Here is a 16,539-nt window from a genome sequence, read left to right as displayed (position 1 = left end):
TGTAAAATACTGTGCACGTCTTCTCTTGTTAGTAACTAACAAATTTATTAAATAAGCTGTTTCCAGTTTCCCAGCAAGACTTAATGCATGCCTGTAGTGGGATTTTTCCTATCTATGTGAAGAGGGAAGGGAGCTGAGTTGATTTAAGTGAACAGTGCAGAATTAATGTGCCTGAACATAATACCAATGGGACAATATTTATTTTAGACTGTGACTCAGTTGCCACTCTTCTCACCCTTTCTAGATTTAGAAGATTGTAATCAAATAAAAATAAATACACAGTTATCTGAGTCAAAGCATTAACTCTAAATAAAATCAGAGCAAAAATATTGGATGTGGATGTGGAGCAGGGATAGGGGGAATCAGATTCACAAGAAGACAGGGCTCTTGATACTTTCATGTTAATGCAGCAGATGGCATTTTAGCCGGTGGAGTGAGTTTGTCCAGCAAGCATTACCAGCTGGCTATTCCTCTTCTGTTAAGAAAAACGAGGCTGCCATCTTTTGTACTGTGCCATCCTGACTTTGGCAACTGCAGAGCACCATCCCTAATTTGCATCAGTTATCCCAGTCAAATTCCTTGTTGCAGTTCTGATCGAATCTCTTTAGATTATTTTCCCAAAGCTATTTTTATAAATACATGTCAACTCAGGCAGAAAAAACAGAAATGCCAGCCATCAGTGAAGGTCTCACTGAGCACCAATGTGCCACTGTCACATGACACTATTACAAGTCTCACACAGAGCCAAGTCCAATAATATTGAGCCAGACCTATTTATAACTCCTGGCTTTCACTAGATCCACATGAGACTCTAACATAGAAAGTACTGCTTTGTGTCTGATTTTATCTGCATTTGCACTGCTTTCTTCCTTCTAAGTTTCCTTAAGATTCAAAAGCCACAAAAACAACAGAGACAAAGAGACAGGTAAATATGCCTTTTAAAAAAATTAACAAATGATGAGGGGGCAGCTCAGGATTCATGGATGGCTATGTGGCTGAACGCTGAGTTTGGATGACTGTGTGATATTGTTATATAAGTCTGCAGTGGAGGCTATAGATAGGCCTTAGGAATATACAGAAGTAAGAGTTTGCACCATTTTCAGGAATAAGAGTGTTGTTGGCTTGCAGTGTCCCTTTACATCTAGCTGTCTATGGGATTCTTAGCACAAAACTATTTCATTGTACATAAATGCACATTAACATTGCCCCTTAAATGTTGCCAATTGCCTATAACAGAGCATAATCTGTGCCTCTATGAGGTGGAGGAAATATTAAAATAAGGCAAACTTGCCTCCCATCCAAAAAAGGTTTCAAACAAAGAAGCAGTTGAAAGGATTGGGAATAGACATTAGCAACCCATTTTCCAGAATTACTTTCACAAGTCATGCTCTGAGAAAAAAAATATCAGTCATGACCATGAAGTTACGATTTTAATTTGATCCATTACTGTGCAATGTAAGATTGCAAGGCAACCTATCTGACTGTGATATAGCATTAATTGCTAAATTGCTGATAGAAGGATTCTAAATTGTATGAAGATTGTTTCATGCTGATAAAATGATTAAAGTAACATACAAAATGGGCACCATTTTACAGGGGTTCTTTTTCTCTGAGGCTGGTTTCAGCTGGTGTTGGTTGTGGGGGGAGAGATTATTCCCTTAGATCCCTCCTTTGTGGTGTGATACAGGATTGTACTCTCTCCCCTCCTATTCAACATCTGTATGAAACCACTGGGTAAGGACATCTGCCAGTTTGGGGTTTTGTATCATAGTACCCTGATGATACTCAATTGTATCTTTCAACCCTGGACCAGTTGAGTGAGGTTTTTAAGGTTTTGTCCCAGTGCCTGGAGGCTGTGTGGGTTTGGACGGGGAGGAACTGTCTCCAACTCAGTCCTACCAAGAACAAGTGGTTGTGGGTGTTTGGGCCACCCAGAACTGTGGATGTTTTGTCTCTAACTGTGGATGGGTAGTACTTCCCCATTTAAGTGTGGTGTGAAATCTGGGAGTCCTCCTGGACTCACAGCTCCTGCTTGATGAATAGGTGGTAGCTGTGATCAGTAAAGCCTTTGCATAACTTCATCTGGTATGCCAGTTGTGCCCCTTCCTAGATTGGGAGGGCCTTCAGACAGTCACTCATGCCCTAGTCATCTTGACAACTGCAATGGCGCTGCCCTGTAGGACCACCCAGAAGCTTCAACTAGTCCAGAATGCAGCAGTGTGGGCTGTGATGGGCATGCCTTGATATGCTCATGTAATGCCTCTGCTTCGCGAGCTGCATTGGTTGCCAGTTTGCTTCCGAGTGCAATTCAAGATGTTGGTTGCTACCTATAAAGCCCTACTTTGCATAGAGTCTGATTACTTGAGGGACTGCCTGTCTCCCATAGTATCTTGCCTGGCTCATTTGATCTAGTTGATGCACTTCAGGTTGCTTCAATTAAAAAACACCATTTGTTAGGTCTCTGGAAGCACACTTTCTCTGTCACAGTGCCTGCCCTCTGAAATGAGGTTTCTCCCCAAGATCTGGCTGGCCCTCACCCTGCTGATGTTCAAAGGGCCTTGAAGACCTGGATCTTTGCCCAGGCCTTTGGTGAGAGTGAAGTTCCTTTTAGGTGATGTGGGTTTTTTTTGCTCCTATCTGGTTTTCTGTCTTTTATTCCTTGTTCCTATCTATTATTATATTGCTTTATTCCTTTTGATGTGGTTTATTTGTGAACCACCCAGTCATGGAAGTTGGGTGGTATACAGATTTTGATAATAATAAAAATGTCAAATACTGTCAGTGATCAATGATAAAAGAACAACATTTAACATAATGAGGTTTTTCATAGTAGTACTGGAAAAATTAGCCAGCAACTTCTGAAACGCAGCTTCACAGATGCCATTGCCAAAACATATGTAGCATCATTGTTAACTCAAGATTCTTGAGTTTAAAGATTCTTTAACACATAGGGCTGGTAAGTTCCTTTGCTAAAGGAAACTCTGGAAATGCCATACATCTTTTATGTCATGCTAAATTGACATTTATACCAAAGTCATGCTACAACTTTGTTCTGTAAAGAGTGGAAATGAAAATCACACTTGGTTATTTACTGAAGATACTCCATTTGCATTTTCTGATATTTCCCATGAAGGCTTATCAGAAAATGTCAACATTTACCAGTTTCTTTTCCATTTACGGTAACATATCAATTCCCTCAGGAGTGGGAATCATTGCATTATCTGAAATTGGGTATGTGACTCAAGAGCAGTTATATTTGTTATGAAGCTTTTCCTCATCGTGCGTACTGGAATGAAAACATTAAAATTGTGTACTATTTAATGAAAAGAAAAATTCTGAACCAGCAACATTCTGAAAAAATCTATTTCAAAGTATTGGTAAGATTATCTTTAATATGCCAATACTTGCTAATATAATCAGAATCAAGCTAAAGAAGGGCTGTATACAAGCTTTTATGATTGACAAACCATTCAGGCAGACCTATGCACATTGTAAGCCCAATTTGTTTAAGTAAAGGACCTCCATGTCCAGCTCGACTCCTGGTGACTATATCCATGCACTTTCTCAGCATGGTTTGCCATTGCCTTTTCCAGCTCCTCATTTGCTGCATTCTGAGGCCCCACGCTGGACTTGTTGCCATTACAGATTTGAGCCGCAGCATCTAGGCAGTGAAATGCCCTGCTTTTGGATGCCCTCTCTGTTGGCACTTGGTTTCACTGAGATTTTCACTTGGCTTGGTCTTTTTCCCTTCCAAATATTTTGACATATGATTAGACTGCCAGAATTGTGACCAAGGTCTTTATAAGTCATGAAAAAGAAAGACTGAATTTTCATTAATTCAACTGAATAGTTAACCATTATTTTTTTTATCACAGTCATAACAGAAATTTTTGCATGAGATGAAAGCAATAAAAATCTATATCTATCCCTGGAATGTGATCCCTGTCAATAAATTTACTTCACTGTGTCAGATCTTTGATTTGAATGCAAACCAGATCCTCAAGTCTTCAGTGGCTACAACAATTAATCAGCTGTGCTATCTAAAAACTTAGGAATTCCTTCACATTTGAATCATGCTTAATGCTTTGATGTTGGAAATGTGATTGGGGCTTACTCTCAAGTAAATGCAGAAAGTAATATGCTAAAAATATACCAAAAGTTTCAAGATAATATATTCAATCAGCAAAGAGTATTTTGAATGAGTGAGGCTGCAGGACAATCTGGATGATTATTCCATGCATACCATCTCTGGATTTAAAAAAAAAAAGGAATAGAAATTTATCAATTCTTTATTGAGCACATTTTTATGGAATCTGAAGCCAGTTTTTGTTTTATTTGGCACAAAGAATGAAAATTTAAAATTCTTGCCTTTTGCACGTGGACATAGTCCACTGAGTTCAATGAAGCTTATTTCCAAAAAAAGAGTAAACAAGGACAGTTATCAATCAAGCTGGTTAGTCAACTATGCTAGATGGGAATTTATTATGGAATGGACCAGTTGGGGGAATGTTGAGCTAAAACCTTAAGTAGAAGTACATATTCCTATTGTAATTTTGAGATTCCAAATACATGATTTGGCTGTAATAGTACAAGATGGGATAATTGTTCATTTGCTACTACCCATGTTCATTCACTTTACTGGTATACACACACAAAAAAATTGCAAATCAGTAAAAATCCTGAGCAGTAAAGCCCATGCTCTTAGGATAATATTTCTGTTCAGCATTTTTTTTACATATTTTAAATTCCTAGCATCTCACAACACAAAGCTTTGTAACTGGCCTGTGCAGCAACCCAAATTTCAAAGGGAAAAGGTGATTCAGAGCACATGTGGATGTGCATGTTGCAATTATTGCCATTTTCTGAAATCATGATCTCGCTTCAGTGGAACATTACAGAATAGCAAACTATTGTTGTTCTCAACTTTCAGAATGAATTTTCTCATAAACTGAATGAGAAACTGCAATAAATTGAAAGTATTATCAACATATCTAAGCCAGCATTTTGGCTGTAGAAAGCTAGATTCTACAGTCTCCTGCTCAAAGTTTTCTGTAAAGATATTGGCAACAGCTGGTGACAAAGGCAACCCCATAACTGTTCATTGTACTAAATCAGATGCAGAACCCAAGCATATAAGGATGCACTTTAGTGGAAACGTAAGATCTACAGATCACAAACTGTGCTGCATCTGATTATCATAATATAAAAATTGGCTAAATCAAAGATAAGCAAGCAAACATTTGGAATGGTAAAATTATACAAAAGTCTCATTCACAAAATGGCTGCACTGGGAGACTTTTCTACTCAGAAAATGGTTGGATTGACAAAACTGGACAGTCAAAAACATCATTTACCAGAAAGCAAGTTATCCTCAGAAATGTTTCAGTTTGTGGAACTTAAAAATATTGCTCAAATACTTACGATGGTAGTGGCTAGTACTTTCCTATGCAACGTACAAAGCTTGCTATTATTTTTTAGTCAAAAATGTATTTTTTAATCAAAAATGTATTGAGGTGGGGTAGGGAGTCAGGTGGTCAGCAAGGGAAATGTTTGGGCATGGCTATGCATGAGATAAAATGGTTATGGGTATTTACATAAAATTGCCTAGGTTTGGGTCACTGATCTACCTATAGTCCAGACTTTAGCTACAACGGAGGCAGTGTTAAAGCAGAACAAGATGCATTTCAAACGGTATGCTCCTGGCCCAAGCCTTTGTTTTGAAGAAGGATAGTATTGAGATATGGTTTAAATTAGAACATGTAGTTGGCAAGACAGAAAGATTTATGCTTTCCATTGTAATTTGCTCATTGAAGAACTACTAATTTTAATGTAGATTGAGAGGGATAGCTGATAAGATAAAATACTATTACTTTTACTATGATAAGACAACCAAAGTGTCATCATAATTAAGAACAATGATCCCTAGGATTTATAGCTTCCAGATATTCAGTTTGTGAGAAAAAGTCAACTATTTCTCTCCCCAGCCCCTCTCTTACCATACTTATCATACTGCCATAACTAACTACAAAGAACCAAAGGTGAGCTTGTATTAGGGGGTAATGATATTTATGTGGGAGGGAGTCTCTGTGGCAAATATATGAAAGCTGCATTCCATTATGCTTGGTTCCTTGTCCAATTGATGGTTTCATCCTGGCTCAAAAATACGTACAGTCATTCTGTTGTTGTTGTTGTTTAGTCGTTAAGTCGTGTCCGACTCTTCGTGACCCCATGAACCATATTGCGCCAGGCCTTCCTGTCCTTCACTGCCTCCCTGAGTTTGCTCAGTTTCATGCTCATTGCTTCAGTGATGCTATCTAACCATCTCATCCTCTGCCGTCCTCTTCTCCTTTTGCCTTCAATCTTTCCCAGCATCAGGGTCTTCTCCAAAGAGATCTCTCTTCGCATTAGGTGACCAAAATATCTGAGCTTGAGCTTCATTATCGATCCTTCCAATGAGCAATCAGGGTTGATTTCCTTTAAGATTGACTGGTTTGACCTCCTAGCAGTCCAGAGGACTCTCAAGAGTCTTCTCCAGCACCACAGTTCAAAGGCATCAATTCTTCGGCGCTCGGCCTTTTTTATGGTCCAGCTCCCACAGCCATACATTACTACTGGAAAAACCATAGCTTTGACTATGCAGATCTTTGTTGGCAAGGTGACGTCTCTGCTTTTTAATATGCTATCTAGGCTTGCCATAGCTTTCCTCCCAAGGAGCAAGCGTCTTTTAATTTCATGGCTGCAGTCTCCGTCTGCGGTGATCTTGGAGCCCAAATAAATGAAGTCTGTTACTGCTTCCATTTCTGCCCCTTCTATTTGCCAGGAATTGATGGGTCCAGATGCCATGATCTTAGTTTTTTTAATGTTGAGTTTCAAGCCAGCTTTTGCACTCTCCTCTTTCACCCTCATCAAGAGGCTCTTTAGTTCTTCTACAGTCATTCTAGAGATTTCTAAAAAATGACTAGAGATCTCAGCAGTGTATCTCTGCCCTGACATCTGGAAACCTTTAACTGAAGGTGCCTGGTATAATATGCAAAGCATGCAACTTACCATTATGTCCATAATGCTGCTTTCCTTAAACCCAGAATAAATACAAATTCAAGATGGGAATATGGTAAATATGATGTAGTTTGGCCGCTGCAAAACTTTATGACAGTTTTGCAATAACACTTACTGTAACTACCTGCCTGTTAATTTTAAATAAAATATACCATAAATATTTTTCAGTAGTGTTCCAGTTTCTCATCTCCATATTTCGATTACATATAGGTAGAACTTGGTTAATGACCACTTGTTCAGCGACCATTCAAAGTTATGACAGTGCTGAACGAGTAGTGGTTATGACTGGTCTTCAAAGTTCTGCGGTCACATGGTCGCAATTTGCGACCTTCCCTGACAGCTTCCCACAAGCAAAGTCAAGGCGGAAGTTGGCAGGGAAGGTCCCAAGTTGCTTGGGTAAGTCTCCCCCACCCATGCACCCTCCCCCAGCCCCTCTGCCTCGCGGGCCACCCACACACCCTTGTGCACCGTCCCCAAGCCTTGCTGCACTTGTGCTGTGCCTCCCCCACCACTTGTGCACCCTCGCACACCCTCCCCAGCCTCACTGCACTTGCACTGCACCTCCCTGGCCACCCATGCACCCTCATGCACCCACCCTGAGCCCTGCTGCATTCGCACTGTGCCTCCCCATCCACTTATACACCCTCCCTCACTCGGCAGTAGCCATCCCAAGTCCCACTGTGCTCATGCCTCCCCGGCACCCATGCACCCCATCACACCCTCTTGCACCCGGCAGCAGCCACTTACCTGCCTGCCAGCCTGCTTGCAAGCTGCCTGGGATGTGCAACTTCCTGCCGGCTTCCCCACTAACTTTGGTTAATGGAAGCCAGCAGGAAGTTGTGAGGAGGTACTCATTTAACAACCCACAATCCTCACTTAATGATGGCAACAGGGACTGCAGGGATTGCTGTAGCTAAGCGATGCAGTCATGTGATGTCATGCTTTACAACCGCATTACCTAGAGACAGAAATTCAGGTCCCAACTGCCGTCGTAACTCGAGGACTACCTGTAGTATTATGTAGGATTAGAAATGTAGAGGGATGTTTCCTCTTTCTAGGGTGAGGCAAAAAATAGAGAACAGTCTCTTTTATAATTATGTAATAGTCCGTTCCATAACAATAGTACTTTTCCAGAGCCACAACAAGAGTGATATGATCTAAAAAAAAAAAAAAGAGGTGGTTTTGTGGATGAACTTTTTATGCTTAAGGGGAAAAGTATTGCTTTTACTCCAATTTCCTCTTCATGTTTTCATTTAAACATAGACACTTCTTTGCTCTGTTGTTTCTGTTTCACCACAATGTCAATAAATGTAGAGTGGGATGATCTAAAGCCGACATATATGTGATTGCACAGGATTCCCCACAGACCCATATGCATCCAGCTGTTGTGGAATATGTGGGTGGTTCATAATGACATCATAGGATCCCTGGTAATTCCATAAATTAACAAACTACAGCTATCAATGTGCCCTGAGGCAAAGCCTCTTGAGACCTGACAAAAGTTCAAAATAAAATTCTGCTGATGCGCTTAAAAAAGAGGTATAATGCCCCCAGAAAATACAGATGATGACTGAAGATAACCCATCTTTTTCCTCCCAATAGACAAGAGGAAGAAACAAGGAAGCTGTGCATATGGCAGGAATTAGTGCTGGGAATGGGTAGGAACCAAAGGCAGAGACTGTTATCTTGCAAAAAAACTTCGTGGTGCTGTGGGTTCCTCTAGAAATCTGATGTTGAACAGGAATGTGTGGGAGTGTGAACAGCCTGTATAAATGTGTAAATAACATGGGGAAGTACTAGAATCTGTGAATTTCTCACATGGAAATGAGCTGCTTGAATATCATACGTACATACATACATACATACAACAGTCCATTCAAGCTTTCTCCAATTGTTCTGTTTCTGTGGGTACAAGAGATACCTATATATAAACTGTCCACAGAGAGGGCTGTTTATCTGTGACTGATCCTGGAAACTGAGCTTTAGAGTCCCTCTGACTGGAGAGGAGCCCCCCATGCACAGTATAAAGGGTATCCTTTATATTGAGAAGGAGTGGTGTATCACCTACACTCAGACCCTACTGCCAGAAACGTACTTGTCTGTGGACGGAGATGTGTGTTGTGTGCTTATACACCACCCTTCTTTCTAGAGAAGTCCAGACTGGTTTCTAATGCATAGTCTTAAGAAAAATTAAAACAATCTCATTAGGGGAGTTCTTATATGGAGGAATTCTATCAACATTCATTGTTACTTGTTTCATGGACTTTTTCACATGTACTGAATTACTGAGTAACTAATTGCCAACCTTGCTGGTGGTAAGGACAAGGCTAATTCACAGTCTCACAGATTCTTCAGGTGCTTTCTTAAAGCACATATACATACACACATCAACATACGGTTCATTTGAACCTTCCACATGAGTGGATGCTGCATGAAAGGCACTTTGCCGATATAGTCAAGAATATACGTAACACAGAAAAAATGTATTTGTTTACCCTAATCAAATTATGGTTCCTCAGATAGGGAAGATCCTGACTGAATGGTGCACTGAATCCTATTCTTCTAATACATGGATTGGAAGAACATGGCTGATTGGCCATATGTAGCTCATTGCAACTTGAATTCAGCCTATGAAGCATCCAGAAATCATCTCTAAAATCCAAGGTTAAGGATGGTAATGGGAGTGTAAACCCTCTGGGTGGTGAAAATCTCTTCCAACGCTTAATTCTCCTCCCAAGCTCAAAGAATTAGAAGAATGGGCCAAACATTTCAGCCCGCCCCCCCTTTGGTTTATCATTTATGGATGACTGCTGGTCAGAAGCTACATTTTATGTAATTGTTAGTTATATATTCTGCTTTCCTCAAAGCTCAAGGCATTGTATACTGTACCCCCTTCTCCAATTTTATCGTCACAAAACCAACATTGTGAGGTGGTTTGGGAAATAATACATGACTCAAGGTCACCAACTGAACTTTAATGGTGGATTTGAACTTGAGTTTCTCCACTCATGATCCAGCATCTTAGTCACTAAAGTATACTGCTCTCAATCTTGGTTGTGAGTCTCTATCCAGGAACAGATACCTACTCCTATCATTTTGGCTGTAATGGTAATTTTGCAGCATCAAGGCACAATATATTTTTTGTAGAGAAATCAATTAATTCACAAACAGCAACAAGTATTCAGAAAAGGTGCTAACAAGATGAGATAATCCTTCTCTAGTAACAGAAAGCAATAGATATGTATTATTTTTATTGTCATTTTTTTCAAAGTGTTCAGAGTAATGCAAACACACATGGTTCTTCCTGTCCAAATGTATTTCCACAATTGGGGTGAGAAATTATAATGATTGGTCCAAGATAATTCAGTAAGCATCATACTTGAGTGCAGATTTGAACTAAAAATCTATCCACCCCGTCCTATTTGCACTCAAAGACCCATATGAGTAGTGCTCCTCCATGTGAAGAAGAATTCTGCACCAACATTAACACAGGCATATGGCATCTTCACTGAATGTGCTAATCACTCCAGTGGAGTCATGGCTAGCATACGAAGTAGCAGGAGGACTATGAAGTAGGGCTCTGCAATGCCCTCAGTTGTTCATTTAGCACATAAGAATGTTCAGACAACTCTTCTATTAAGCAAACATTTAAAGTTGAATATTAATAAAAAAACATTTCTTTTGCTGACTTCAGAGCAAGGTGAATGACACTCTTTACACAGCTAGATATGAATTGTTTTCTCAACTCACTGTCCATATGCATTATTTATCTCGTGTCTATTTTTCACTCTGTTATGTCTCCTGCAGTTACCTGGCCTGACTTAGGTTTTGCTTAGACTTGTATATGCCTGCTCAGGAATTAGCATATTGAGTACAAAGGGATTAAGTCTGTTAAATAGGTTCATATAGGATTGCACTTTTATAAATAGTTATTTTTGTATTTCTCCACAGTGTTTTGAGTACTTCCTAAAACATTTAGACACAACAGATATACAGGATGCTCTTCAAGCACAGTTGCTAGAGTTTTGTTAAATAATGTGAAAGCATGCTGTGTTAACTACCCTAATAATTACTAAATTTAAGCCAGAGTTACTGAAGGGAAACAAAATTAACATTGTCAAGACAAAAAAAGGCAACCAATAGATGCAATGAAAAGGAAGCTTGAAGTTTGTCCTTTTTTCCTGTGCATTAAGGGCTTAATGCTATTCGCATTATTTACAGCAACATACTACAGATTTAGTAAGCTATTCAAGACTTAGCAATTAGAGAAATTGTAGAATTGGAAAGAGCTGCAAGTTAAATGCAGCTGACACAGTTTCATAATATATTGTTAATTTTATTATACAATTCATTAGGCAAGGAGAAGGATTTTTATTCTGCACTTTGGCACTGTACTATATTACAATGTTACAATGGCGCTGAAAAAGTGACTTATGACCAGTCCTCACACTTACAACTGTTGCAGTGTCCCCATAGTCACATGATCAAAATTCAGGTGCTTGGCAACTGGCATGTATTTACGATGGTTGCAGTGTCCTGGGGTCACATAATCACCATTTGCGACCTTCCCAGGGGGCTTCCAACAAGCAAAGTCAATGGGGGAAGCCAGATTCACTTAACAACTGCATGATCCACTTAACAACCACAGTGATTTGCTTAACGACAATGGCAAAAAAGTTGTAAAATGAGGCATGATTCACTTAACGCTTAGCGATGGAAATTCCTACCCCAACTGTGGTCATAAGTCGAGGACTACCTGTACAATCAATCCACAAGGAATAACAGCCAATAAAATTGAAACTTTAGTGGGAAGGGTATGAAACCATAGTAAAAAAGACTGTGGGAAGAAGCAATCAGGGACAGACTTCTCAAAAATCTGGGCAAGACCAAGGAAGCAAGAATTCTACAGATTTCAGTAAAACTTCCTTAATGGTAATTCTGGGCTAAATACAGAATTTTGGAAATGGTAATAAGAATTTCCCAACCTCCTTTATAGTAAGTTAATGAAAGCAGAGCTTTTTTTACTTTGAGATGCTTTTCCCCAGATTTCTCCCTGCCTGGGCTGAATTGCCATTTATGAGATTAGCTGTCAGTGACTTTGCTAATGTTTGCCAATTCCTTTCCCAGTCTTCCCACAATCTCACACATCAAGAAACAATCCTTTCACAACCAAAGTCTGCTTCAAATAATAAATACTTCAAGCCCTACCACTTGATGATTCTATCACACATCTGTTACCATGCCCATAGCAAGGTGCCAACAAGCAGTAACATGTTGCAAAGGGATGTTTTTGTGGCCTATATGCATATGTTGAGAGTTAACATGCTTTTCAGAGCTTGTTGTTTGGCACTATATGAAAGAAAGAATTGATGCTCCTCTGCATTTGGTAATAGTGTCTATCTTTCCTTGCAATAGCCCTGTTGCAGCCTCTCAGGAGGAAGGCTTTTGCAAACCACCAAAGACATGTGGATGAACACCTGGATAATCTGTTTGGGTGGGGGAGTAATACTTGCAACTTTTAAACTTCTCTTTTAGGAATGGAAGGTGAAAGACTGTTAGTTATTTCAGAAGCTCTGGAAGTTCAATGAATTCAAGTAATTGGGAAATTTAAAGTGGAGAGAATGAATGGGGATTGGTTTATATTCTGCTGTTGGGTAGTTTGGACTGAGCAATGGTTGGCTGAAAGTGCTGCCTGCAAATTATAAACTTTTGCCTGCAAGATTCAGATTTTAAAGCTCATATTCTTGTGTTCCATGTGTTGGTGGTCTGCAAATGGTGGGGAACACATGGGTTGGACTTAAAGTGGGTTGGAAATTGATTTGTGATTCATCAACCACACCGTTCTTACAAAAATGGATGGATTAGCCCAAACCTAATGTGCTGTTAATAGAAGAATCACAGAATAAGTTAACAATGAAATGAAATTGGAAATTTGTTAGAAATCAGTGGCCTGCTTCCATACCCGTCCCTGGGGGTGGTTAGCCCCCCCGATGATGCTCCCTGGAATTGCTTGCCAATTTTCCATCTTCTTGGAACTTATTTATTTTTGGGATTGTTTTTATGTTGTATTTTAATGAATTTTTATCTTGTTGTAAACTGCCCAGAGTCATTTCACGAGATGACAGTAACAAATTTGATAAATAAATAATAAAATAAAATAAATAATATTAATTTAAATTAAACAGGATGTTACTGTTTTTGTAATTTTTTTGGAAATATAAATTACTTTTATTTTATTTATTTATGCAAGTCATCTACTGCCTCAGTAGTAATGGACTTGAGGAGATATATTGATACTAGTGGTAAAATACAATAATAATAGTGCAGTAAATAAAAATAACAATGACAATGACAATATACTACTGGTGCCAATGACTCCATAGTTGTCAGCCTTATCAGGTAGACCAGACAGGAAACATGGCCAGATAAGCTAATTTTACTTTATTGTAAAGCTACATTAACAGAATCTTGCACGTCTGAAAGAACAATTCTCCCACCGTCATCTTTACAGCCTGATAACTTAAGGAGGGTCTCTCCTGAGCCTCTTGCTCCACCCTCTATGCAACTTTGGGCTATGCTCCCTCTTATCTGACTGTTCCCTAGGCAGCATTGCATTTGACCAATCTCCCAAGGTCATTCCCACATACCATTACAACAGTGAATCCCCAAATGCCTTCCAGAAAAGCAGGGTTTTTACCACCTTCCAGACAGCCATGAAAATGGGAGCCATGTTGTCTTTCAGAGAAGGCTATTCCATGGGGGAAGGACCCACAGAGCATACCTGCAGTTATGTCCACTCCTATTGCACCTCATGGTAAGTGGGGACTCTAAGCAGTCCCCACTGCTGTATGACCATGAACAAATGAATGGCTGCAAATGTTGTATCACTACAAAACCAATCTGTAACTCAAGAAAATTAAAAGATAACTCTCTGGAACTCAAATACTCTAAGATTAGATTGTCTTCCTTAGATATTTAATTCACTTTCCAAATGTAAAGACAACTATTTCCAATAAACCTAGCATTTTAAAAAAGTCAAATGTTAACTAATATTTGCAATAGTATTCACTGATGGGTATTATTAGAAGGAATGTTCACAGACAGATCTGAAAACTGAAAAAAAACCCTATGCTAAATAGGTCATTAAAAGAAGGAACATAAACATGTTTCAAAGAAGTACAAAAACATGATACATTTCTTTTGAAAATCAAGGAATGATCAGGTGGCATGAAAGAAACAATGAAATACCCTGATCATTCAGTTTAATTTGTTTAAATAAAAGCAATAATTCATAAAAGCAATACACTTACATTTTGAACACTTTGCAACTTTAAAAAAAAATCTGCATGTAGTCAGCCTACGTATTTCCAGTTATTGATGGTTAGGTATTGCTGGTTAGACTGCATAACAATGTAAACATCTTCATAGTCATAACCTTGTGCTGTCCTTTACCAGTATCACACATGAGATTTTAATTCTGACATGATATTAGAGTCATGGATTTCACCTATTTTACCAAATCACAAAAGCACAGTCCACTAATTTTTTTACTGTTATGTTATGTTCATTAGAACTACCGTCTTTGTTGTGGAGAAAAGAGGAGGCAGGAGGATTAGCTATGTTTGTCACCTTGAGTTATATAAAAAGGTGGGATAAAATATAATATTATCATCATCCCCACACCATCTCACCCATGCATCCTCTAAATAGAATATCACATCAAACCTTAGAGTAGCATTATTTCAAAATAGTTACCTATGCCTTAGTGACATCCTTATTAGATAACCTGAATTACATTCCTCATACAGTTACCCTGAAGAGAGTCCAGAAGCTTCATCTGGTGTAAAAATGAAACAAAGAGGCTGCTAAATGCTGCATAGTCCTGGGATCATATTCTCTTTGTGCTGAAAGACTTACACTGTTTTAAACTTTTAAATCTCAAGATAGCTTCAAAGCTGATTACCCAAGACTGCCTATCTCAACTTTAACCTCCCCAGCCTTCAAGATCAACAAGAGAGGCCCACTTAAAGAAACCCCCATTTCAAAGGCCTGCTTGTTGCCAGCACAAGTGAGGGGCTTCTCTCGTATCACTCCAAGCCGTGGAAGAGGCTCCCTTGAGAACTACCCTTAGCTCTCCCTTTTCCCACTGTCAGGGAAGGAATTAAGGCCTTCCTGTTCCGCCAGGCCTTTTGATTATATGATTGTTAAAACAACAACAATAAACAATCCATTTGAGGGCCAGTTTGGTGTAGTGGTGAAGGGGCTGGCCTAGAAACCAGGAGACAGCAAGTTTTAGGCCTCCCTTAAGCATGAAAGCCGGCTGGGTGACTTTGGGCTGGTCCCTCTCTCTCAGTGCAGTCCACCTCACATGGTTGTTGTGGAGAAAAGAGGAGGCAGGAGTATTAGCTATGTTTGTCACCTTGAGTTATATAAAAAGGTGGGATAAAATATAATATAATCGTCATTATCATCATCCCCACACCATCTCACCCAGCCATCGAATCATTTTCTTGGGCCTGTTCTTTTTGCTTGCTGCTTTTGGTGATCGCAGAGGGAAGGTCTCCTGAAATGCAACCGCCGAAAGGGAATTTGAGGGGTCTCTGCTGGCAGGAGGACAGCCTCGCGGAGGACTTTCTCCCTGAGGATTGTGGGTATGCAGTGCAGTCGCGTATTCATCCTTTTAAGACAGCAGCTGTGGTTGTCACCCAACCTATGCCCAAGTTGTAACTAAAGGCCTTTAACACGGGCGGCACTCAGCTTTGACAAATAATCCACTTCCTAAAATTTGTGCTCAGCATGCCTAACGTGACTGGAATTTCAGAGCGGATTGACTGAAGGCCAGCCTTGTTGTGCAGCCTTGTAAAACGTCCAGCTTTGAGGCAGGAGAAAGAATGGTCCTCCAATGTTTGGGCCTGCACCACTGAACTCAGTAGATTGCTGAGCCCCTGCAAGTGATTATGCACAGGGTGGGGTGCAAGTTGCCAGGAGTATTTTGGGATGGGGCCCTGAAGGAATGCCGGAATCTCACTGTTTTTACACTGTACAAGACAGGCTTTCTGCAGGAAGTTGAGCTCACATCTTTGCATGTGTTTGGTCTCCCATGGCAACCTGCATGTCCAGGAATAAAATAGTATGTTTTACTTATCCCCAATCCAGCCTTTCTGATAAGCTGTTAGGAGTCTAGGAAGGAGAGATGATGTTCTTTCCCGCCTCTCCTTTGTGTTCCCCGTGAGCTGCTGGATTCACAGCTCTACCTAGGTAGCTCCATCAGACCAGCTTGTCTGCTGCTTTTGTTCTTAGCGTTATCCCACTTGGTTGCAGCATCTGCTTGTTTTTGCATTGTGCTTACCTAGTTCTCACAGCAGAGCTATCAAATCATGTGTGATTCAGTGAGGGTTTTTGTTTTCCAGCTGGCTTGTTGCAGCTGGAGGCCTGGCCCAAGATCACACAGTGGGCTTCCATGCCAAAGGGAGGACTAGAACC

The 16,539-nt window shown here is 39.9% G+C and overlaps 1 protein-coding gene across 2 annotated transcripts in view; it reads left to right on the top strand.

The window, feature by feature from the left end:
- The first annotated feature begins 788 nt into the window (after positions 1–788).
- Positions 789–16,539, top strand: part of KBTBD12 (kelch repeat and BTB domain containing 12) — an 80,522-nt gene continuing 64,771 nt past the window's right edge. For both annotated transcript variants that reach the window (XM_088134252.1, XM_088134253.1), the window contains exon 1: positions 789–925. The gene's annotated coding sequence lies outside the window, so the exon portion shown is untranslated. The remainder of the gene's footprint in view (positions 926–16,539) is intronic.

Source organism: Python bivittatus, unplaced genomic scaffold, assembly GCF_059951505.1.
Source record: "Python bivittatus isolate LINGU-HERP-01145 unplaced genomic scaffold, Pbiv_v1 ctg000080_np1212, whole genome shotgun sequence".
NCBI classification, from domain to species: Eukaryota; Metazoa; Chordata; class Lepidosauria; order Squamata; family Pythonidae; genus Python; species Python bivittatus.
Note: the sequence above shows the minus strand (reverse complement) of the source record. Positions and strands in the feature narration are given on the sequence as shown.